This window comes from Astyanax mexicanus, chromosome 15, assembly GCF_023375975.1.
Source record: "Astyanax mexicanus isolate ESR-SI-001 chromosome 15, AstMex3_surface, whole genome shotgun sequence".
Taxonomy (NCBI): domain Eukaryota; kingdom Metazoa; phylum Chordata; class Actinopteri; order Characiformes; family Acestrorhamphidae; genus Astyanax; species Astyanax mexicanus.
In genome coordinates, this window is record NC_064422.1 from 34,196,108 (window position 1) to 34,220,607 (window position 24,500).

At 37.5% G+C, this 24,500-nt stretch overlaps 1 protein-coding gene across 9 annotated transcripts in view; it reads left to right on the forward strand.

Annotated features, from left to right (window-relative positions):
* rbfox3a (RNA binding fox-1 homolog 3a) overlaps positions 1-24,500 on the forward strand; it is a 726,874-nt gene that overhangs the window by 57,755 nt on the left and 644,619 nt on the right. The gene's annotated exons all lie outside the window — the stretch shown is intronic.

Below are 24,500 nucleotides of genomic sequence, written 5' to 3' on the forward strand. Positions count from 1 at the left end.
GTATTTTCTACATCCAGGGCAGAAAAGGATGATTATTTTAGGATGTTAGACCAAGAGCTGTTCCGTGTTAAAAGGTGTTGAAAGTTAATCCCTGGATTTTCTCTTTTACTTTGTGCAGCACTGTCGTTTTCATAAGTCAGATGAGAGTCATTGGAGTTTCAGTTTAATATCATTTTCACACAGTGTGAGTTTCTGCTCACAGTTTCATTAATCAGACACGGGGGCTGTAGTCAGAAAGTGTCCGGCTTGCATATACGTGTTCTTGGCTGTTATTAGATAGGAGAAAGTGTGAGTCCAGGTATGACATTGCTCCGGGTCTTTTATTCTGCTTGTTATGGTGTTAAGCTATTTCATTTATTTGGCGTGAATATTGCTGAGAGCTTCTCTTCTCTTTTTTTTTTTTTTTTTTTTGAGTCGCAGGGAGAGAGAGGAGCCCAGCACATAATGAAATTGCATAAATGTACTTGCACCCCAGAATCTAATTTATTTCTCTTGTTTATTATTGAGAGACAGCCATTATGAAATGTAGAACTTTGGCACTGTGTGAATAGGAAGGGCTGGTTTGGGGCCCTTTAAATTGATGATTACCCCTTTATTCAATTCTGAGCTGGTTAGAAGGGGAAAGAAACGGCAGGGTAATTGACAGAGATTGGTGTGGTTCCCAATACTAATATGCTGGTGGCTGCTCGCGGGTCGCTGGGGTTGTGGTGGCTTCCTCTGCAGAGCTGTAGAAGCATGCTGAAAGAGGTGGCAGAGGATCAGTGTTATGTAGTGATCATAAGGACATTTACTGTGCATTTCTTTTCTGCAGTAGACTAGATCAGTATAAGTGAAGAATACAAACAATACCTTTACTGTAGTTAACTGTTTTCTGATGGCTGTAGTGCTGTCCAAAAAACACAAAAAAGTATCTCAAAAACAGCAACTTTACAGGAGAGTGGTCAAACTTCCATCACTTTCAATGGAAATTTGACAAAATTGACAAAAATCAACAATCTGAAATCAGCACAAGTTATGTTTAGAAATACATACTTACACTAGATTTTAAGATTTAGACTTGTTTGAATGGTCCCGTCAATTCCTTCTCATGCATTGTCCCTGTACAGGAAGAGAGGTCAGAAACCTTGTGTTTATTAGGGACTTTAGTGTTTCATAAGAAAAAGGGAGTGGGCTTATTAGGCCTGCTAGATGTGCAATATCACACAAGGCAAATTAAATCATATATGTCATGCTACAGTGAGAGTACTGCATTTTTTTCCTATTGTATAAAGTAAAATATATATCTTCCAGAGATTGACATTTCCTTTTCCTTTCAGGTAAATGATATACCTACATGATTTACAGTATATCTGCCCAGGATCATTTATTTTAATCCAGTGTTTGAAAGACGATATTAATATCAAGACATGTTGGATTATTGACTTCTGGAGAAATCTGGTTAAATAAAATACTCTTTTTTTTTTATTTAGAATTGCAATATATATTAGTATATAAGAGTAGAGCTACAACATTTTACAATTTAATTTTTCCTGTAGATCAACTAGATGGATTATGGTAGTTTTTATTATTTTACCTATGTTGGCCAATTATGTATATTTTTTCTTTTTATCAAAAACCAAGATAGCTAATATAATTTAAAATTATTTATATTAAGTCATGTTTTGTGTATTAGACAACATATCTGTTGAAATCTTTGGTGTTTTTTAATATGATAGTACATATCGCAGGGCAACAAAATATTGCAGTATCACAGATTTTTTTCAATGTCATGCCAGTTTTTAATCAAGTAGTAATGTACTTTTTTCTGACTGTAAAAAAATATAATGTTTAATTCAATTACTAAACATTTGCCTTGATAATTGCAAAAATGAACACATTTTCTTTAATGTAGAATAAGCGTTTTCTGTAGTTAAGCCATTGCAATATAAATACATTTCATTACAAAACTCATAGTTTGTAAATATTTATTTTGTTTTAGAACAACTTAGACTTTATTTATACATTCATAAAAATATACATATTTGATGTTGATGTTTATACATTGGATTTTTCCCACCAATCTAAATGAAAGGTTCGTTTAATGTCTGTATAAAAGTCACAGTAACCTTCACAGGTCAGTGGTGTATTTGTATATGCATGTGTGCGTGCGCGTGTGTGTGCTTGTGTGTGCGTGTGTGTGTGTGCATGCGTGCATGTCTTTGTCTGGGCAGAAGAGTGTGTGTTTGGTCAGTGTTTGTCTCCAGATGATTGTCAGAAGCGCTGATCAATGAGGATGTGAAGTGGCTTATCTCTGGCGTTGTGTGTCAATATCATCACCATCTCTGTTAGCCCTCTGATAAACAGCGTTTCAGGAAGCTCTCTGATACCACACTAAATGGCATTTGGTGACATCTTACTTTTTTCTTGGGGGAAGTGTTTGACCTATCGAGTCGGATCTTCCGAGTCTTTTCCGAGGTGATTTTTTTTTTTTTTTGTTACGTTGGGGAGAATGGATTCTGATGTGAAGATGGATGAATGCTGATAATTGAATGAGAAGTAGAAGCAAATTGTTTTACACTAATTTGTCATTTAATCAGAGAGTGTGGACAGATTGTTTTTCTTTTTTTTTCTTTTTTTTTTTTTTTTTTTGGAGGGAGCGAAAGACTTGTGCCTGCAAGTCCTGCAGGAATCAATGGGAGGCAAGCTTCTTTTATAAGATAAAATGTCACCCTCCCATGCATAAACAAATTTAACTGGGAATTTCATGATAGGTCGGACTTTTTAGATAACCAACAGAGGGGGTATTGCACAAAACTATTTACTCACGCCTGTGTTGTATAAGATTTAATGTACTGTGAAATTAAAAAACCTCACCAAAAACATCCCCAACGTGTAAAAGCAGCATGCTACCCATTCATGATATTCATGCTTGGCCACTAAAAAATGAGGCATATCCATTGCGAAAATGCATTACTGGCAGAATCAGTCATGAAAGAAGGGTCATTAGCAGGGGAAAGGGAGAATATCTAAGCAGCGAGGAGAGGCAGGTATTGCCAGGCTAGGCTATGCTATAGCTCGCTTTCCTCACAACCGATCATAGTTACTTTTCCAATGTCAAGTTAAATATGGAGCAAATTTATGTCATTTTAAATGGATATTGAAATCTGCGGCCAGAACGCAACGTTGTCGGCTTCTCGTCTAGGAGCCCAATTCCTGGAGATATTGTGGGATCTGAATGTGAATGTCAGTGTGTTCTGTAGCACGGTAGCCCTTAGACGGAATTACATGAAAGCATATCAGACTCTGCTGTAGCATTTTAATATAAATATATCTAACCCATAGCTGTGAAAGCTCAGCGGAGGGGTATTGGTAGCTTTGCCAGAACTCTACTTATTCAGACCTGACCTTAGCTATTTTCAGATGTCAAACGAAATGTAGCAGAACTTCTTTGATCATTTCTAAATGAATATTCTGTGACATGGACAGCGGGGCTGCCAGCTAGCATAAATGTCATTTTTGAGGATATTACTGGGATCCAAATATGAATGTCCAGTAATTCTCTGGGCCTTAAACTGAAATGGATATATTGAAATCCATTCTCACACATAAATGACTCTATTATTCTATATCTATATCTCAAACTTTTGAGATCATGTGCCGCCTATGATCAAACTTAAATTTTAAAGTAATTTCACAGAAATGCATTTATTACACACACACACACTTACATTAAAACACAGTATAGACTAGATGTGGCCTCCACACCCCATACAATGTCATACAATCTCTTTCGCCAGTAGGTCTTAGTGCCAATTGTGCTAGGGCTCGATATATTGTTTAAGCAGCATCATCAAGATGGACGTGCGATGTCACTTTATGGCAATTAAATAAAGCACATGTTGCAATGTTTTGCTTCTTGACACAAGAAGAAATAGATACACAGCGCTGTCTCTGTGTCTGTGGAAGTGACAGACTGCTGCTGCCTGAGAAGTACGAGGGGGAGCGCAAGGGGGAGGCAGGAGTAAACACGAGGTAACTGCATGGCCTCCGTCCACATGGTTGGACACGTGCTTGTAAACATGAGCATGTGTCGAAAGCTGTGCACCTCAGTCCAGCACAGTTTTGCAGTGCAGATATTTCCAGTTACAGCTGAATTCATGCTTTTAATCCCAGAAAAAAGCTCTTATTCACCTTTTAAAAAGCCATTAAAATGCATGATTAAAGGATGATTACTGTTGTTTTGCTGTTTTCCTCGGGTTTTGAGAGCTCGGTGCTGACTCAGCTTTTGATCGTGGGGGTGGGGCTGGTGACATTATGAGCCCTGCATTGTTTAATATCGCGATATATATTGTTGAAAAATAAACATTTGCAATGTAATTATGTGGCTCTGCCTGCTTTATGAGTCAACTAGCGTGGTAATGAGTTTGATTACTGTTTCTGGTCAATGCAGAATGTCTACTGAGACATATCAGACAACTTGAGTAATCTACAATATCTACATGTCTACATCCCTTTGAACTTGGGTTAATTATTTAGCTATTAGCTCTAATCCAGAATCTAATTTGAATCACTTGGTAACAGTTTGGGTTGGCATAGCAAGTTCCACTGTAAGGCCTATTATACTAATATTAATAGCACTGTAGATTTGAAGTCTTAGTAGTATCTGAAGTAGTATCATTGAAATGTTACTTTATTTCATTAATTCAGTTAAAAATTTGGAACTCATATATTGTATAGATGTATTAAACACACTCTTTTATTGGTAATGATTATGGCTTACAGCCAATGAAAACCCAAAAGTCAGTGTCTCAGAAAATTTGAATATTATATAAGACCAATTGTTACTTTTTTCAGTGTGGGCAGTGTGCCAAGTCCTGCTGGAAAATGAAATCTGCATCTCTATAAAAGTTGTCAGCAGAGGGGAGCATGAACTGCTGTAAGATTTTCTGAGAAAACCCTGCACTGACTTTAGACTTGATATAATACAGTGGATCAACACCAGCAGATGACATGACTCTCCAAACCATCACTGATCATCAGTAAATTTTACATTTCATTTAAAAATCAAGGGAGCAGAGTCTGGAGGAAGAGTGGAGAGACACACAGCCCAAACTGCTTAAGGTCTAGTGTGAAGTTTTCACAGTCACCTATTAAATTTACAATGTAAAAAAATCATAAAAAAGGGAAGAAAACACATTGAATGAGAGGAGACGTGTCCAAACTTTTGACGGGTACTGTAAATGATATCTGTAAAATACTGTATTTTTAGTTTTTACTAAGTATAGCAACAGATTGCAGTGGACAACCTTTGGTCACTGAGCCCATATGCTTGGTGGGCTGCATGAATGCTGAGCAGAAGAGCGCTGTCTTCAGTCTGTTGCTCAGATACCTCCTGCTCTGCTCTGCTCTGCTCAGATATCTCTGCATCGCTTGTATGAGGAGAGCTTCATACAGGGATATCTCATCTGTGGGTGAGTGATGTCATATCGAGGGCCGGCTAGTTCGCACATTGCATTCTGGGCAGCCGTTTGTCATTGTGAGTTATGCTGCTATAATTGCACTGCGCCGCTGGGTTAGACCTTGGGGAATGTGGCCTTGTCAAGGTGCATTCGTTGCAGGTTACGTTGCTCTGCCCTTATTGATCAGGTGAGGGCTAGAAATCTGGTTGAGTTGGGTCTCTGATTGGAATATTTACACACCAGCTTTACTGGGAAGGAGCAGGAAGTGACTGAGTGTACAAGATGTTCTTCTGCTGAGGGACTGAAAAAGAAAAAAAAAAAGACCTGGAAAAAATATATAAATAAATAAAAATGTGTGCAGGTGCTCATGACTGCCTATAGCCGCATACTTTCATCTACCATAAATGTGTGCATTATGGGGCAATGTCCAATTTGTAATGTACAGATGCATCTAAAAAAAATGAATATCATTGAAAAGTTACTTTATTTAAATAATTCAGTTCAAAATGTGAAACTCATATATTATATAGATGTATTAAACACACCGAGTGATCTATTTCAAACCTTTATTTTACCGTTGCTGATTATGGCTTAAAAAAACTCAAGTCAGTGCCTCAGAAAATTAGAATATTATAAAAGACCAATTGGTACGTTTGGCAGTGTGAGCAGTGCGCCAAGTCCTGCTGGAAAATGAATGTAAAATAATTCAGTGCTAAAAATTCAAGTGCTTTTAAATTTCAAAGTCTGGTGACACTGTTTTACTTACATACAAGTCGGTTTTATTAGACATTTAACAACTAACAGAGAAATAAACACAGAGACTTAAAAAACAAAGACTATAAAACAAATGACTAAACCAGGGCAAAACAAACAAAGAAGTGAAATAAACTAACAAAGAATCACACAATATAAAGAAAGCAAACCAGAACTCCGTAGACAAAACACAGATTAATATCCAGACACGGTTGAACAGGACAGCATCAAACAAAAAGCACAACAGAGAACAAAGGAGCACATGGGGTATTTATACACAGGCACACACTAGGTACACCTGTGCAGGTAATGAGGGGGCAGAGTTACAAATGAGACACAAGGTGATAACACTAATGACTAGGGCAGGGCTAGGGCGGTGCTAGGGTGGAGACTGGACAATAACAAAACAATGCCATGTGCTCAAAAAAGCACATGACTGGGAACACAAAACAGGAAAACAAAGGGCAGGAGCACGGAAAACCAAAAGAGGGAAAAACACAGTGACAATATTATTACAGGTAATATATTTATAATAGGTTTGGATGTTCTCTGCTGTGCTTAATTGTTTCTAGCTCTATTAAACTGTATCTTATTGTGTAGCACCACTGTATTGTAATAGTGATATCTGGTTAGCATGTTGCTCATGACAAACATATTAGTTTATTGCTTGAGTATATTATAAAACAACTCTACAAAGTAGTGCAATTCCCTTGAATTCAACTTGAAAGTATTACATTAATTCCATATCATTTGTTTGTGTCACTGTCCAAATATATTTGGCTGTAACTGTATACATATATAATATGTATAGCTACATCAGCATGGAACTGTGCTACATTTCCCGTGCTGAATTGATTCTTAGATGCTGTGGTTATTTGAACATATGTATATATATATATCTCTTGTGAACAAGTGGAGGAAATAAACAGGATATTGGACTTGTGTTCACTCCTACTGTAGTTCTGCCCACACCTAATAACATATGCAGGCACACGACTATCTGCCCTTGTCTGAGCTTGTTTGGATCTCTGCTCAGGAGCTGTACAAATTTTGTTTTCATCTCTGGGAACCATTTAGGTCTGTTACCAATTAGAAGCATTGATCAAACCAGCTCCGCTGCAGGTAATGTTCCATAGTCTTCTGTCAACGTCTCATTCCAAAGTGCTGGGGGGAGAAAGAGAAAATCAATAGCGTGCTTTTATGTGCAATAAAGCTGCTTCTTTTGCAGGAAAATTGAACAGTAATCAAAGAGTGTTAAACAGATGATGTTTATGAGCTAAAGTCAGAGAACTCACATTATGAAGGTATTAAGTGTCCCATAAGAGAAATGAGTCTGGGGAGGAGACTAAGTGATGCAGTTTGAAAGTCTTTTAAAAGGGACTAGGCGTTGGTTTGGGCATAGGGGGCTATTAGTTTCCAAATGATCTAGCTATTGTATTAGATGTGTGGTCAGTTACATATACTTGCCTTACTTTTGGGGATATGAATAACTTGTTAGATGTAAATACAGAAACGCATGTATGGACCTTAAAGTAGCAATATGTTTGACAAACTATATTTAGGGCCTTATTTTAGGGATCTTTAGGTGAGACAATAACCACACAGCACACAGCTTGATTTTGAGTGTGTCAATGTGTGCTTGCTGTTGTAACGATGGGAAAAGTATACCTTGTACTAGTTCTCTTAATTGATTAGGGCTGTGTTTTGGGTGTAATGTGCCATTAACCAATCAGCGTGTCACATATAAGTCAGATACTCTCATTGCTGTTTGAGGGGTGCAGCTAGCTGGATGTGTTCAGCCGATGAAACTAACCTCCTTGTTTATTTAGTTTATTGTGGATGTAAAAGTCTGCATAGCTGCCAACAGGCACTGCTGCATGTACTCCATGTGCGCCTAACAAACAGGGTGATCTTACATTAGGGACGTGCCTGTGTTGCCAATTCACTGCCAAGATAGCAATGGACGTCTGACTTTTGACGTCTGCCTAGTTTTTTTTTTTTTTTTCAGTCAGCGGTGCGTCTGTGTTTTCTTTTGCCAAGATAGCAATACGCCAGAAATGAACCTGAACACACCTTGTTCTGAAACCTTAACACCCATCGGCATAGATATATCTACAAGTGCTATTGCTATTTAAGCGATGCAGGCGCAAGACATGAAAATAGACTATTGGCAAGATGTAAGATAGCAATGAACATTACATTGCACCTTGCACAGGCTGTAAGAAAAGGCCTTTTGTCCATCAGCATCTTAATAGCAGATGTTAAACATTTAAAAAAATATATATGTATAGGGTATGTATAGGATTTTGGCTGTAGAAAATAAAAACTGTCATCATTTATTTTACCATTGTGTCAAACTAATGTGTAAATGTGTGAAGTTAGATAGATAGATAGATAGATAGATAGATAGATAGATAGATAGATAGATAGATAGATAGATAGATAGATAGATACTTACTTAAGCAATAAACAATAAAGAAAGAAAACAATGACTCAACACATCTGCGACTGGAGAAACGGTAAATAAATTTTGCTTAATAGTTTACAGTTTACAGCTTTCGTGTGGGTACTTTTACATCCACACCCCTAAATATCTGTTTGTAATATCTATTGTACTGAGCAGTTTTCTGTCTCTAATGTTCCAACTACTGAAGGCCGGGGCATCTTCGAGAATCAGTCTGGCAATCTTGTGCTGATAGGGCTCAAAAGCGCTGCTTTTACTCTAAGTGCCTTTCATCAAAACATGGTTAAAGCCCAAAAACAGATGAGGGGAAACTAATCAATAATATGGAGAGGCTGAGCGCTGTGGAACCCTTCCTCATCGTTTACATGCAGCACTGCTTGCATTTAGATCAGAGCTATTTTTCTTTGAGGAGTGTAAATAAAGTGCTGCAGACCAGTGCCAATATCTCACAGCAAAGCGCACCCTTTCATATATTGCTGCATAATTATGATGGAATGGACCATCCCAAACTGGAGGAATTGAATCCACCACTCTCTGCTGATGTCATTTACAAAAATGCTTATAGACAAAAGAAGCAAGAGTGCACTGAAACTGTATATGGTCCAACAACGTCACATGTTCATGTCATTTGTACTTTTTTTTTTTTTTTTTTTCTGTGCCAGGCAGAAGTAGGGCTGGATGGTACAAAACTTTGAGATATTTTACATATAAATATACAAGATCAAAGCAAATTTAACTTAGAAAAGTATATATAAAACAACAAACATGGATGTTCTATATTTTTTGTTAGATACTTATCTATTCATGAATATTGTCTGACCTGAGGACTCTTGAAATATCTGGGATAAACATTTGTTTGCCTCAAACCAGATGCACCTGTGTTCTAAATCCTAGAATAGCGTGCTAGCCGCAACGGTAACAACCCGACTCAGCCACTCAGCCAGCCATGACGCTAACAAACACAGCAGCAGGCCTCAGCAGTGCTGGGTTGGGATTGCTGTAATGCTAACAGCTGGCTTTTGCAGGCTTAGAGTATGTTTCTAACTGTTTTTCTAAGCTGGATTACTTGCTGATTGTTGATAGCAGATCAATGATACTGGAAGTTTTATTGGTTATGGCTATTCTGGTGCTTAGTTATGGAACACTGGAACACTGACATATAGCTGTTTGTGCAATGCTGTGTTTGGGTGCATTATGAATTATATTGAAAGTAGGCGACCTCCTAGTTTCTATACCCATTATCAAAATGTTTAGCTCCACTGAACAGCCTTATAACATACAGGGCTTGGACAATGAAACTGAAACACCTGTCATTTTAGTGTGGGAGGTTTCATGGCTAAATTGGAGCAGCCTGGTGGCCAATCTTCATTAACTGCACATTGCACCAGTAAGAGCAGAGTGTGAAGGTTTAATTAGCAGGGTAAGAGTACAGTTTTGCTCTAAATAGTACAATGCACACAACATTATGGGTGACAAACAAAAGTTTAAAAGCGGACAAATTGTTGGTGCACGTCTTGCTGGTGCATCTGTGACCAAGACAGCAAGTCTTTGTGATGAATCAAGAGCCACGGTATCCAGGGTAATGTCAGCATACCACCAAGAAGAACCAGCCACATCCAACAGGATTAACTGTGGACGCTGTAAGAAGAAGCTGTCTGAAAGGGATGTTCGGGTGCTAACCCGGATTGTATCCAAAAAACATAAAACCACGGCTGCCCAAATCACAGCAGAAATCAATGTGCACCTCAACTCTCCTGTTTCCATCAGAGCTATCCATCAGGACAATAAATTATTGTGGTCTAAAACCAGGTGTTTCAGTTTCATTGTCCAAACCCTGTACTTTATTATCCTTTTTTCACCCTGGTCTACAGTGGTCAGGACCCCATAAGACCACCACAGTGCGGGTATTATTTGTGTGGTGGGTGGTTCTTAGCAATGCAGTGTGTGTTGTGCTGGTACGGGTGTGTGGATCAGTCACAGCAGTGCTGCTGGAGTTTTTAAACACTATTACTATTTTTTTAGACACTCCTAGATTGTTGCTCCACCTTGTAGATGTGAAGTACTGTACATCTACAGAGACAGAAGCTCATCTGTTGCTGCTTTTCTGTTTGTGTTGGTTGTATATGTTCAGTGGAGGTGAAAGAAAATGGATAATGGGTATTGAAAAACAAGGGAGTGATCTTAGTTGAATGCTTGATATGTGTATATTTATTATGTTGAATTATTGTCCACTCCTAGACAGAGCATATTTCCTAGGCCCACTATTACTGACTGGCAGGTCTCAGTGGGGATGGGATATGATATCATGTCATTACAGGGGGACGTGCTGACAGGAGGTCAGTTACAGATGGTGGAGGGTGGTCGAGCTGGACCGGTTATCATTCTCTATCCCATAGCAGGTGAAATGGAAGAACTGGTAGGTAAGTGCCATCACCAAATGGAGTTCTCTATGATGTGCCATGCTAATAGTGATAGAGCGAGCGCTATCCTCCGCAGCTAAGCGGAGAACGACTCCGTGTTTGTGCCACACCTGACCGGAGCATGTTGACCAGAGCTGACAGCGCTTGTTACCCTGTCTGCCCGTGGCGGTGTGTCCTTTACAGGGCCCCGTGCCGCTGAAGCTGCTGTCATTCGCCCATCCTAGAGGAGATTAACAGCTTGTCACACTCCCCCCGCAGCTAAAAATATTCTGTCTGCACTGCTGGAGGGCTGGCCAAGCGGAACGGGCTGACGGCTCGACTCCTCTCCCGCTCTGAACGTCCCCCCCCCTGTCCCGAGGAGCCCGAGCAGCGAGCTGTCCCACCTCGCCTAACGTGACCTTTAGCGAAGCTTCCTCCAGCACGCTGGGCCTGTCTGTCCACTGCTGCCCAGCTGTCAGGTACATTCATGTGTTGTCCCACTCTTGAGCGTGATTGGTCATGCTACCCCTCCCCACCCACACCCTCGCGCCACATCCTCTGACCTCCCCCGACTGGCGCACGCTAGGCTCAGACAGGGTGCTCACACCAATGGCCAGCCTGTGCTGTGTACACACACTGTGATTTATTTATTATTATTTATTTATTAATTTTATGTAGGTGGACAGTGATGAATATTTGCATTCCAATTCCATTAAATCAGCCCTTCCAACACATAACTAGGGCTGGGAGGTTAATCAGATTCATTTGATTAATACAATTACTTAAAATGAGATTAATCAAATTAGTTTTAATTTAATTTTCTAAACAGGATGATCGAGATTCTAAATTCTTCTTTCCATATAGAAGCTGACAGAGGGACAGAGGGTGGCAGAGATTTTCACACTTTTTACACTTTTCCTTATTTAGTGATTGTTCAGTACAGACTTTAAATGGTATTTAGCTTTAGGTTAATTTCAGGGTTAGGTTTTGGGTTAAGGATTTATGTTTTGGGTTAAATTAAGGGGTTAGGTTTTGTGGCTAAATTAAGGTTTGATTTAATTTTGGGGTTAAGTTTTAGGTTATTTTTAGGGTTAGGTTTTAGGGCTGATTTCAGTTTTAGATTAATTTTGGGGTTAAGTTTTAGAGCTAAATTTCCTTCGGGATAAATAAAGTACCTATCTATCTATCTATCTATCTGTCTGTCTGTCTGTCTGTCTGTCTGTCTATCTATCTATCTATCTATCTATCTAGAGCTGATTTAAGTTTTAAGTTAATTGTGGGGTTAGGTTTTAGGGTTGATTCAAGTTTTAGGTTAATTTAAGGGTTAGGTTTTAGGGGTTGATTTATGTTTTGGGTTAATTTAAGAGGTTAGGTTTTGTGGTTAAATTAAGTTTTAGGTTATTTTTAGGGTTAGGTTTTAGGGTTGATTTATGTTTTAAGTTAAATGAAGGGGTTAGGTTTTAGGGTTGATTTAAGTTTTAGGTTAATTTTAGGGTTAGGTTTTAGGGTTGATTTATGTTTTGGGTTAATTTTAGGGTTGATTTATGTTTTGGGTTAAATTAAGGGGTGAGGTTTTAGGGTTGATTCAAGTTTTAGGTTAATTTTATGGTTAGATTTTACAGTTGATTTATGTTTTGGGTTAATGTTAGGGTTAGGTTTTAGAGTTGATTTATGTTTTGGGTTAAATTAAGGGGTTAGGTTTTAGGGTTGATTCAAGTTTTAGGTTAATTTTAGGGTTAGGTTTTAGGTTGATTTATGTTTTGGGTTAATTTTAGGGTTAGGTTTTAGGGTTGATTCAAGTTTTAGGTTAATTTTAGGATTAGGTTTTAGGGTTGATTTATGTTTTGGGTTAATTTAAGAGGTTAGGTTTTGTGGTTAAATTAAGTTTTAGGTTGTTTTTAGAGTTAGGTTTTAGAGCTGATTTAAGTATTTTGTTTGTTCTGGGGTTTGGTTTTAGGGTTGATTTAATGTTTTGGGTTAATTTTAGGTTAAAGTTTTAGGGTCGATTTATGTTTTGGGTTAGGTTTGGGGTTAGATGTGAGTGTTGATTTAAGTTTTAGGTACATTTTGGGGTTAGGTTTTAGGGTTCATTTTCATTTTAGGTTAATTTTAGGGTTATGTTTTAGGGTTGATTTACATTTAGGTAAATTTTGCGGTAAGACTTTCAGGTTGATTTAAGTTTTAGGGTTGATTTAAGATTGGGGTTAAGATTAGCATTAGAGTTGGGTGTAGAGTTAGGTTCAGTTGAAAATCATTTGCATTCAGCTGAGAGTTTATTTAAATTTAGTAGATATTCAGCTAAAGGTTGGACATCTATGAGATATCTATAATGGACCATTCAAGTAAAGTGATAACTTTTTTTTTACTACTGTAAGTTATTTGAAAAGATATTTAAAAATGCCTCCATGAATTGAGAAATTTGAGCGTAAAAAAAGGATGTCTCCCAAAAAAGAAAAAATGGTTGATATGTAGTTATTTGCTGGTCATGCGTATTTTGCAGCTGTAAAAAATGATTTTGTTCAGAAAGCAAAAACATGAGTTCAAGCGTTTACATTCACAATTTTTAGCTTTTTTGAGTTAGTGATCACCAATAATGGTGCAGCAGTTTCCCTACAGTTTCAAACATTAAAAAAAAAAACATTTATAATGGAGTCTGAGATTTTAAGCGTATGACTGCTGTGCCCCTCTTCACAGGGTCTCGTTTGCCACCATTCATGGAAACCATGGAAACAGAAGCTTAGTTATGCTTACTGTCCAACTAGTGCAGATAACGCACATACTGTATTTTTACTGCTTGATGCTATATAAGGGTTTTCAGCCTTTCTCTGAAATCTAAATCTAATTCTAACCCTTACCCTACTCCTAAACCTAACTCTAATCCTAATTTTTTAATGCTGACAGAGGCACTGATGAGAATTCATGACATTCATTTCATTTCAACCAACATTTAAATATGTTTAGTATATTTATTTTATTATAATACAGAAATATTACCAACAAGCATGGTTATTGTGGTTACTGATATAGTTAAAGATGTAGTTAAAGTTAGGCCTGTCATGATAACTAAATTATATTATTGCATTTCTTTGTGTTTCTAGATGATTTTATCTACAGAAATAAAGCATAAATCAAATAAAATATCTTTTTACATTAATGTTAAAGTTAACATACAGGCTCATTCAGGTTATTGAGCATTTCTTGCTAAGTAAACAAAGTGTGTAACACTGAGGTCAGCAAAAATGATTGAGGTCATGTCTATAAATTGTGTGATAAATCGATAATGCGGTTATTGTAACAAGATTATTTAAAGTACTGATCATATATTCACTAAAATTTAACAAGAGAACATTTAGTACACTGTGGGAAATGCTTTTAAGCAAAGTCAGGCCAGCTTAAATAATACATAAAGTGCTAAACTGATTACACAGCATCCATACAAAAACAATAATTGCTTACATATTTTGTAAGATCTTTAGTTTGGGATCCATCTGCAAGGTTAGAAAACCCCATAATAAGACACACCCTGACTGGGAGGAATTTGACAATAGAGTACTAGACTTTTGCTAGATTTTAAGATCTTCATACTTTTGTAGTTTTGTAGTTTGTTTCATGTTAGGCCCAAAACACACCCGTTATTAATTAAGAGAATTTGGCATGTACATTTTGCTCCCTCACGATTCCAAAGACACAACTACTCACCCTAAATCCAGCTGCGTGATCTGCAATTGACCGGTACGTCATCAATTGCTAAAATAGGGCCCTAATTGTGTACACGGAGTTGAAATTTCTACTTGGGAGGAGAAACATTACTTTTTTTTCACAAACTCCTCCCTTTTCAACTTTGTTAAAATCTCTCTTTTGTGACTCTACTTAGAGGTGAGGGGGACTCGGTTCCTATGACAAGCTGAAAGTTCTCAGAGTTTTCTCCCCTTGCATCTACAGTATCTCTTCCCGAATAGCCATAAGCTGATGGCATTTTTTCAACTACTAGAAATCTTACAATATATGAAAAATAATTTCAGCTGCAGCACATTTACTAATGTTTTGAAGCATCTTGCCTTAAAAAAGACTTATTACCAAACTGAAATGCAGAAGTAAAGAAGAACTTCAGATTTAGCAAAGTTAGCCTGACTTTTTTGTGTAATTGTTTGTCTGTGTCAGAATGTAAATTGTACAGTATTATATTCTACCTGATATGTGTAAGTTATTACATTACTTTTAATACTTTAGGATTTTAATGGCCAACTGTGTATATCAGAAAACAGCCTTGCTCTATAAATTATTAACAGTCAGCAAAATTCCATTCCATCTTTAGTCATATTCTGTATTCTGTATATTTGTGTTGTATTATCTGAAGGAGGTCAAGTTTTCAGGTTGGTGTTTTCACCATTTACTAATCTTAAATTAGTCAGCACACAGAGGCTGACATGACTTTATTTGCTGCACTCTTAAAAACTATAAACTCTACCTCAGTAACTGCTGTGATTATATATGTTCTATATGTTACAGTATGTCACACATCTCTGCACCTTATCCCAACTATACACTTTATTATACCGTATCGGTACTGCACTGTCCTGTCTTTAAACTGTCTCGTCTTTTGTATTTATTGTATTTATTGTTATTTAGTGTTATAATTTTATAATTTTATGTTCCACTGTCGTCACTCCTGCACTTTATGTTGTCTATTGCTTGTGGTTCTATGTTGCACCATGGTTCCGGAGGAACGTAATTTCATCACACTGTGTACCTGTACTCAGATGTAATGACAATAAAAGCCTCTTGACTTGACTTGACTCTTAAATATACTATAATATCTTGTAAATTCCAGATGCACAATTATTATATATTATTAGTATATGTAATTAACTTTGTTTCTTTGTTGACTTAACAAAACATTGCAGTGTTAAAATCACCCTGTGTCCTCGTTCACCATCAAAACCATGAGCAGAAAGGCTCACCTAAGGGTCATCTCATTTGCATTTCAGTTGATGGTGAAATGTCAGAGTAGCTCAAAGGAGATTTCTGCTGTTGTTTACCACAGTATAATTCTCTGCATGCCAAGTACTTTCCTCTGCCTCTGAAGACATGGCAGTGCTGTGGGAATTGCAGATTTTTAGAAAACTGAAAGCGGTGTTGAGGGCAGGCTGGTAAAAGGAGCTTGTCCCTGTAGGAAAATAAGGAAACAAGATGGACAAATGGATTGGAAATGCTGGGAGAAGGTAGGAGGTTTAAAAAGAGTACAGTGAGGAGAGGGCATGCGGCATCCTCTTTCCCCATAGGCTGGCTTTGGGCTTGTCTTTTATGCAACACTTCCAAGCTCAGCACCGTAACGACGGTTCAAATGGGCGAAGAATCAAACGCTGGAGCTGCTCTTCATCCCCTGGCTAATTACCTTCGGGGTTACCGTATGCTTATTAAAATTTTTTCTCTCTCAAAAAGTTCTGAGTTGTTTTCAGTGCGGAAGAGAAGGAGAAGGCACAGCTCAAAGCCAAGGAGCGCCTTGAAAGTTTTCTCGAAAATTAAGAAAAGTGCACCAGGGATGTGAAGCCTGACATTGGAATAATTCAGTGTAAAATTGGAGGAATTAGTGATATGTGTTATGCAAACAATCAACAACAACTGCTTATTAAATTAATATTTAATTCAGAAAATGATGATGCTGCAAAAAAAGAAGTATCATCATTTTTTTTTAAAAGAAAGTGGAGCTTGAAGCTGACTGTGGAAAGCTTTAAAGTAATATGTATGTGTGTATATATGTACAGCTCTGGAAAACAAAAATAAGAGACGACTTAAAAATGACGATTTTCTTTGATTTTACCCAGTTGAAAACCTCTGGAATATAATTAAGAGGAAGATTGATGATCACAAGCCATCAAACCAAGCTGAACTGCTTGAATTTTAGCACCAGGAGTAAAGGCATAAAGGTATCCAAAAGCAGAGTGTAAGACTGGTGGAGGAGAACACACTAAGAATAAAACCAAACATTGATTTCCGAACTCTTAAAACTTTATGAATATGAACTTGTTTTCTTTGTATTATTTGAGGTCTGAAAGCTCTGCATCTTTTTTGTTATTTCAGTCATTTCTCATTTTCTGCAAAACAAATGCTCTAAATGAGAAGATTTTTATTTGGAATTTCGGAGAAATGTTTGTAGTTCATAGAATAAAACAACAATGTTTTTTTTTTTTTTACTTAAGAACATATACCTATAAATAGCTAAATCAGAGGAACTGATTGAGAAACTGAAGTGTACTCTTAATTTATATAGATATAACTGCCAGGTATGCAAGAAATTACAACTGCTGCACACGGCTCTTATTTAACGGCAATTTATTCCTTTTTGTTTAAAGTTTAAATGTTTAAACATTTAAATATTTCATCAAAGGCATTAATAAACATCACTGCATTCACTAGTGAGCATGTCTGGGTCATTTTAATGCAAATCCGCAAATATCAAAAGAAAATGAATAATTTATGAAGGGAATTTGCTCACACTGCTCATATACGACACAGTTCATTATGGCGCACAATGTTGACAATTAGCCGAATCTAATAGTTCTATAATGCTATGGTTGAAATATGTTCTTTTAGTGATAGGAAGGGGCATGAATTAGAACTAATTCCGCTTTAATTGTTCCTATATTTCAGAGGTGGCAAGTTCTGAAGGATAATTTATTTCCTGCCTAAAAGGGAGCCTGGCCCGTGCAGGCAGACAAGAGTGGTTAATTACAGTAGATAGCCTTATCTCCTTGTAATTATTTTGGTCTCTTTGGAGTTTCCTGGCTCAGACCAGCCAATCGATGTTATCCGAGCATGAATGAAAGAGGGAAAAGGCAGGGACACAATAAGGGAACTGCAGTTTTGGGCAGGGGTTAAGATGGGCCATTATATCCTTATATGCTACGTGGGAGCCCTTGCTTGTATGTCTGTCAGCATGGTGAGCACGCTATAATAGCAATTATTAATGGCCATTTACTCCACATTACTGCAAAATGTCTTTAATCACTGAGAGGCCAACTATACTTAATTAACTTAATGTGGCTGTGTTGCTATGCACATTACCTAAGGAGGGAACAGTGAACTGAGCACAGAAAAGACTGTAGATCTGCTTCAAGCTGCAGAGTAACTGCACATATCGCACGATTAGTGAACAGTAGAAATGTTTCATGTTTCTGTCAGTAAATACTAAGTGTTGCTACTGGTGAGATCACCAATAGTACTGTAGATATGACCACTTTCATTAAGCTTGACCCATAAAATAGGGGGACCAAACATAGTACTTATTTTATTTCCCCCCCCGTACATTTCTATTTTTCAGGGATGTAAATGCAGTGCATCTGTCCATAATATATATTATTATTTTTTTTTAAATAAAATATTAACGATTTTATATTGATTTCTGTAGTATCAGTTTCTACAATATTTTTTTTTACATTTTTGAAAAAAGTCTGTTTTTGTCAAGGATTGCAGCAGGGAGACGAGTAGGCGGAAGTAAACGCAAGCAATCTTTTAATAACAAGAAATAAACCAAAATAAACACAAAAACAGGATACATCAACTGACAGGACTAGTAGCAAAATAAGAAATAAACTGTGGCATAAAATAAAAGAACAAGCAACCGAGAAAGACGTAGAGACGCATAGAGACGCACAAGAACCGACAACCACATGCTGAAATAAAGGGGCTATATATATACACAGAAGTGGAACAGGAAACAGTGAACACCTGGGGAGAGGTAATGAGGGGGCGGAGCTTTAAATGACACATGGGAATACAAAAGGCTAAGGCAGAGACAAGGGAGGAGACACAATGGAAACGCAACAGGGCCATGTGCTAAGGAGCACATGGGGAAAAACTTATCGGAGGAAAATATGGGGTCAGACAAGGGAAAGACACAGAACAGGACAAGAATGTGTGTTTTTTTATACTCGTTATACTGTAATATATAAAATTTAGTGTATTTTTATTATGTATGTAGTTCATTAAAAAGAAAGTAAGGAGGATTTTGGGATTTAGCCACAGACATGCATCCTGTGTGATGCCAGTCTATTTATAAAGCTCTGTCTTCTCTGTCCACACAAAAATAGAGAAAACCTCCAAAAAAAATCTCCACTTTCAAAGGCATTTTCTCTTAAAGCTCTGTTTTAAGTGACCAAAAACAGCATATTTGTTTGAAGTGTGTGTAAAAGGCACGGGTGGAGCCAGCATCTTTACATTGTTAGTTACAATGATAGTTTCTTTAACATGCTTGGTGTAATATACTAAGGAACATAAAGTGGTTTTTTTTCCTTTACTGAAAGGCCTTTTGAATGTTGCATGACGCACACCCGATCAAATTGCTTGCTGTATCTGATTGCTGCTTTTTGTCATTTTTGATCTCAGCACATTACCCGAAACAACTTCTAAAAGGTCCATTTGAAGTAGATGAGTTCTAAAGGTTCTTACTTTTTTCCTCCTCAAGTGCCTCTTCAGAGAAAATGTACCAAAATGGTGGAAAATGGGAGGCTAAAATGTGGTACACTGCCAAGCCATCATCACCGGCCTCCTTATGCAGTCATTTTTCAGTCATGTTCTGCATTCCTGAACACTTTCCAATAACTCCTAAACACATTTCTCATAGGAACTTCCCCCATGCTTCCAGTGATACAAATACTGTATCCTTTTTTTTTTTTTTTAACATATATAGAAAGTTGTAAAATGTAAAGATTAAAGTGGCATACTGGATTATTATAGCTAACAATTGCAAAATTTATATATATATAATATAGTATAACGAACATTCCCGAAGCATCCATCATTTTAACAGAAAGAGATTACGTTTTATTTGCAAACTCTTTGGCCCTAATATTTCGTTTTTTTTTTGTAGCAATTCCCCTTTAACATCATACTTTTATGAATTTGTTTTTTAAAGCAACTAAAACTTCATTCTCGTAATATTACAACTTATTTCTGTCTTTTTTATTGCTGAAACATTAGGCTTTTATCCTTATTCTCGAAATAATGAATTTATTCACAAAACAATTGTGAGATTATTCTTAAAATATTATTTTTTTTTACTTTGTGCTTGAAACTTTTATTGTATAAATATTATGACTTTTTTGTTGAAAAATGACATTTGAAATATTATGACTTTATTCTCAAAATAATATGTTTATAATTTGTTTACAAACAAATTATATTGTTCTTGAAATAGTGTGACTATTCTAAAATTATTACAAATTTATTCTTGAAATATTCTGACTTCTTTCCATATATTACAACTATATTCATTAATATTGCAACTTCATTCACAGAATAATTAGACTTCATTCCCAAATGTATATTTAAAGTATAATTAAAAAAAATATATTATTTCTTTATTTTCGAGATGTGATTTTATTCACAACACAAAACTTTTGTTGCATAAATAATATTATTCTTAAAATAATCTGACTTCATACTTAAAAATATGACTTTTCTTGAAATAGAATTACTTCAGAAAATAGACCTTATTTTCGAAGTCTGTTTTTATTTATTTTTGTTTAAAGTAACCCCTAAAATCCTGTAGTGAACTTGAGAATTAGGAAGACTTATGGAGGAAATGTGTATTTTATTTGATATTTATTCTAGTCTGGATCATTGTCGAGATCCTGCTGTTCTAGAGTGGATTGCTGTGCTTGTTGTCCAGCAGCACCCAGACGACTCTGGTATCCAACCAAAACATTTATGTCCACTTGGCGCGGAATCCTCTGGACAGCGGCACACATAGATCAATACGCGTGAAGCGGGAAGTCAATGCGACCTGCGGCGCGTGGACGCCGAGCGCTCAGAAGAAAGTGGCGGCGCTTTGCCTCCCTGTAATCATCCCTACATGCCTATCCGCCTGGACACAAACACGGAGCGGCTGCTTTACCGGCGCTATCTCCATTTCAGTCTCATTACGGCTCGGCTTTAGAAAGCTCCGGAGCTGACAAAGGGACAGAGCTGCAGCCCAGGCGCACGCAGCCAATGACTGAGCACTGGCAGCACAATCATGCCCATTACCTTTATAGTCCAGGTAATTGACTTCCAGGTACATTCACTTGAGTGCTAACTGCGCTTTAGTATCTCTCTCAGGGCCTGCTTTGAAGTCGGAAGCGGTTTGTATGCTTTGTGTTTGGAAGCCAGATTGAGTGGCTAGTTGCGACAGTGAGAGAGAGAGAGAGAGAGAGAGAGAGAGAGAGAGAGAGAGAGAGAGTTAGCAGGGATGCGCTGATCTGATGGGCTTTATGTTCTCTGTCCGACTGAACTGCTCATCTTGATAAGCATCAGGTAAGAGCTCAGAGCTCAGGAGAGGCAGAATGGCGAACAGTGATGCACACGTACACATGCACGGATCTCACTGGACCTGTAACGTGGTTACCTGTCTATATGTGCAATTTAATACAGTTTATGCAGCTCTAAAACTGCAATGTTATTCAGTTGGTTTGATGCAAAGGTCAAACTACACAATTTTAAGTTCTGTATTTCTATATTTCCTTCAAATGCACTGTACTTTGAGTTTGATTAACTATCTAACTATTAAAAAAAACAGTATTCATACAAAGTTAACTGATTCCTACAAAACAGAGGATGACATGATGGTGATGATGATGAGTTAAACTATATAGTTCCTTTCTAGACACCCAAGGATGCTTTACAGTCATACTTGACACAAACTAATGCATTAACACAGGGAACAGCATACATTACATTACATTACATTTGGCAATAATAGAGGTTTAAGGTGAAAAAATAAATAATGATTTTAGACAGGGCCTAGAGGAGGTCAAAGGGAAATAGTGGGATAGATAAGGAAAGGAAGAAAAGAAGGAAATGAGGTAAGGAAAGTAGTTAGTTTGTTAGAGGTGTTAGGGGACTAAGTGCTCTTTGAAAAGCTCTGTCTTCAGTAGTGTCTTAAAGACAGCGAGGGATGCTCCACACATTGAAACACATAATGTACATACCAAGGCAATTTAGAGCATCCAAATGACCTGATATCCTGATATGTTTTTGGACTGTAGGAATAGCTGGTGTCAACCCATGCAGAAACAGTGAGAACAGGGAACCCAAGACCCCTGTTATCCACATGATCTTGAACATCAAAAAAAACTTTTTAATTTATTTTCAAACTTTTTTTCGTTTTACAAAACGTTTTCATTTATGCTGGTAAGAACGGTAAAGCAGTAAAGCACACCAATCGCCCATATTATAAAAGTACATTTAGAAGTCATTTTTTAGAAGTACATTTCATATTTTATGTCACTTATACGGGTCATACCTGTATAAGTGGAGGTGTTATCTTGTGAGTGAGGCTGAACACTGACTAGCATTCTCATTGAAATACTATATAAGTTATTAAGAATGTACTGTTGAAGTGAGACCTGATAGTAGATAAAGCTAGATAGATAGTAGATAAAGCTAGATAGATAGTAGATAATAGCTAGATAAATTGGACTTTCTATGTCCATAACTGTGTAGTCATTTATCATTTCTTAATCCAGATTCATGCATGTCTTGGGATTACATCGTCATGTAGATGGCATTGTCACCCACAGTAGACAGTGCAGTGACTAGCAACACCTGGTATAATTGTCTATGTAAACAGACACAAAACTTAAATAAACAGAATTTTACTTAAAATTTGTAAAATAAAAAATTATAACATAAGGATGTTCTGGCCTTTTTTAAAGAAATGGTGGCATCATGATGTTTTTTTTTTTCTTTTTACCATTATTGTTTTATTATTGATAAATACGTACATCGCATTTTTCCAAGTACATTAAGTATATTGTCTCCTTCTAGGATTCTAAACAACTTTATGCATCATAAAAACAGATTTATACCAATTCTTGTCCGCAAAAAGTTTATAATTTATCACTGTCCCCAAAGTTTTCTAAGCATTTTAAAACATAGTTCTGCTGCAGACATGTTTCTGTCGCATTTGTCCTCAATTTAGCCGCATTCTGGGGTCACTATCCTGAGAAAAACTCTGTAATTTGCTATGTCTGGTGTATAGGGAAGTCATGAAGCATTATGATGTTGTTTTTATATTGTATCTGTATCACCTCCCCCACCTTTACTCCTGGATGTGCTGTGTGAGCTGCAGAGAGGAGGCAGGGATGTGTGCTTGTTAGGTTAGATGCGTAGGGGGGTGGTTTCTGCACTCCATGTTCCAGCCGGCCTTCTCTTATTGTGCCAATGTTAATAACAAGCTGCTGCTTAGAATCCAGCGGAGCCACCGGGGGTGAGGGAGGAGGGGGTCAGGGAGGGGCGGCTTGATCAACCTGCCTCCGCGCAGGCCTCCACACTGTTGACCGGTTAATCACTGCCACTAATTACCAGACCCAGTGCTGTCCACTGCATGCTAATGCAAACTACTTGGAGAGCCTGGAATGCCTGGAGGTCCCATTCTGCATCTGCTGTCGACGGAAGGCGCAGGCTGCGAATGCATTCGGCTTCTGCAGGTCGAGGTTAGAGCAGGCGCCCGAGCTCGCTTACTTTCAGCCGGGCCTCGCTTATGCATTCATGTAGGCGTGTGTTTGTTGCAGTTTGTTTGGCCGGTAGGTGAGGGCAATTAGGCAGGATGCTCCCCGGTTCCCCTTGTGCTCGGAGGGCAGCGGTCCATTAGCGTGGACTCCTAGCTGCAGCTCTCTTCAGCGTGCAGTCGGTCCAGGCTCACCTGTGGAAGACGGTGCTTATTGATGGCTAATGAGCCTAGTCTCTGACCCTTCCCCACTCAGTCTGTCTGTTCTCTCTAGAAAGACACTATCATTTTCAGCTTATTTTCCACAGTAATCCAGGAATCATCTTCGGCTGTTAAATTCTATCCTGTGGCGCCGAACCGGCGAGCAACTGTACTTTAAGTAAGAACTGCAGCAGTAGTTACGACTGGAAAGGAATAGGAGGGAAATAATGATTAAATATGACTTTTTTGAGGTAGCACTTTCTTATTTGAAGTAATTTTCAACTATTCATATGTGTCAGTTAGTCAATTCCTCCTAAAACTCTGCTTGCAGCATGTGCAGGTTTCTGACTGACTGATGACCAGTTAGTGCCAATAGGAATACCATCATTTACATAATTAACCCTCCTGCAAATTGACCCGTTTTAATGAAAAAAAGCATAAAAGCATTTTTTTTTCCAGTATGAAACTTCTTCTGCTTGCCTTAATTAGTATAATCAGCATATAATGTGGAAATGATTCATCTCACGTATTTGCAACCACCCCCTGCAAAAAACAAAAACTAGAAGAAAATTGCAATGTTATGTTTTCATTCTATGTAAAACTATTATTTTTATATGTTGGTCTTTCAAAAGTAATAAAGTACTGAAACGTTAAAACAAAACAACTAAAAAAGTTTAAACATGTATTTTTTATAAAGAACTAGTGAATTATCCTTATTGAACCACTACCTGTTAGAGGTAAGTACACGATTGCACTAA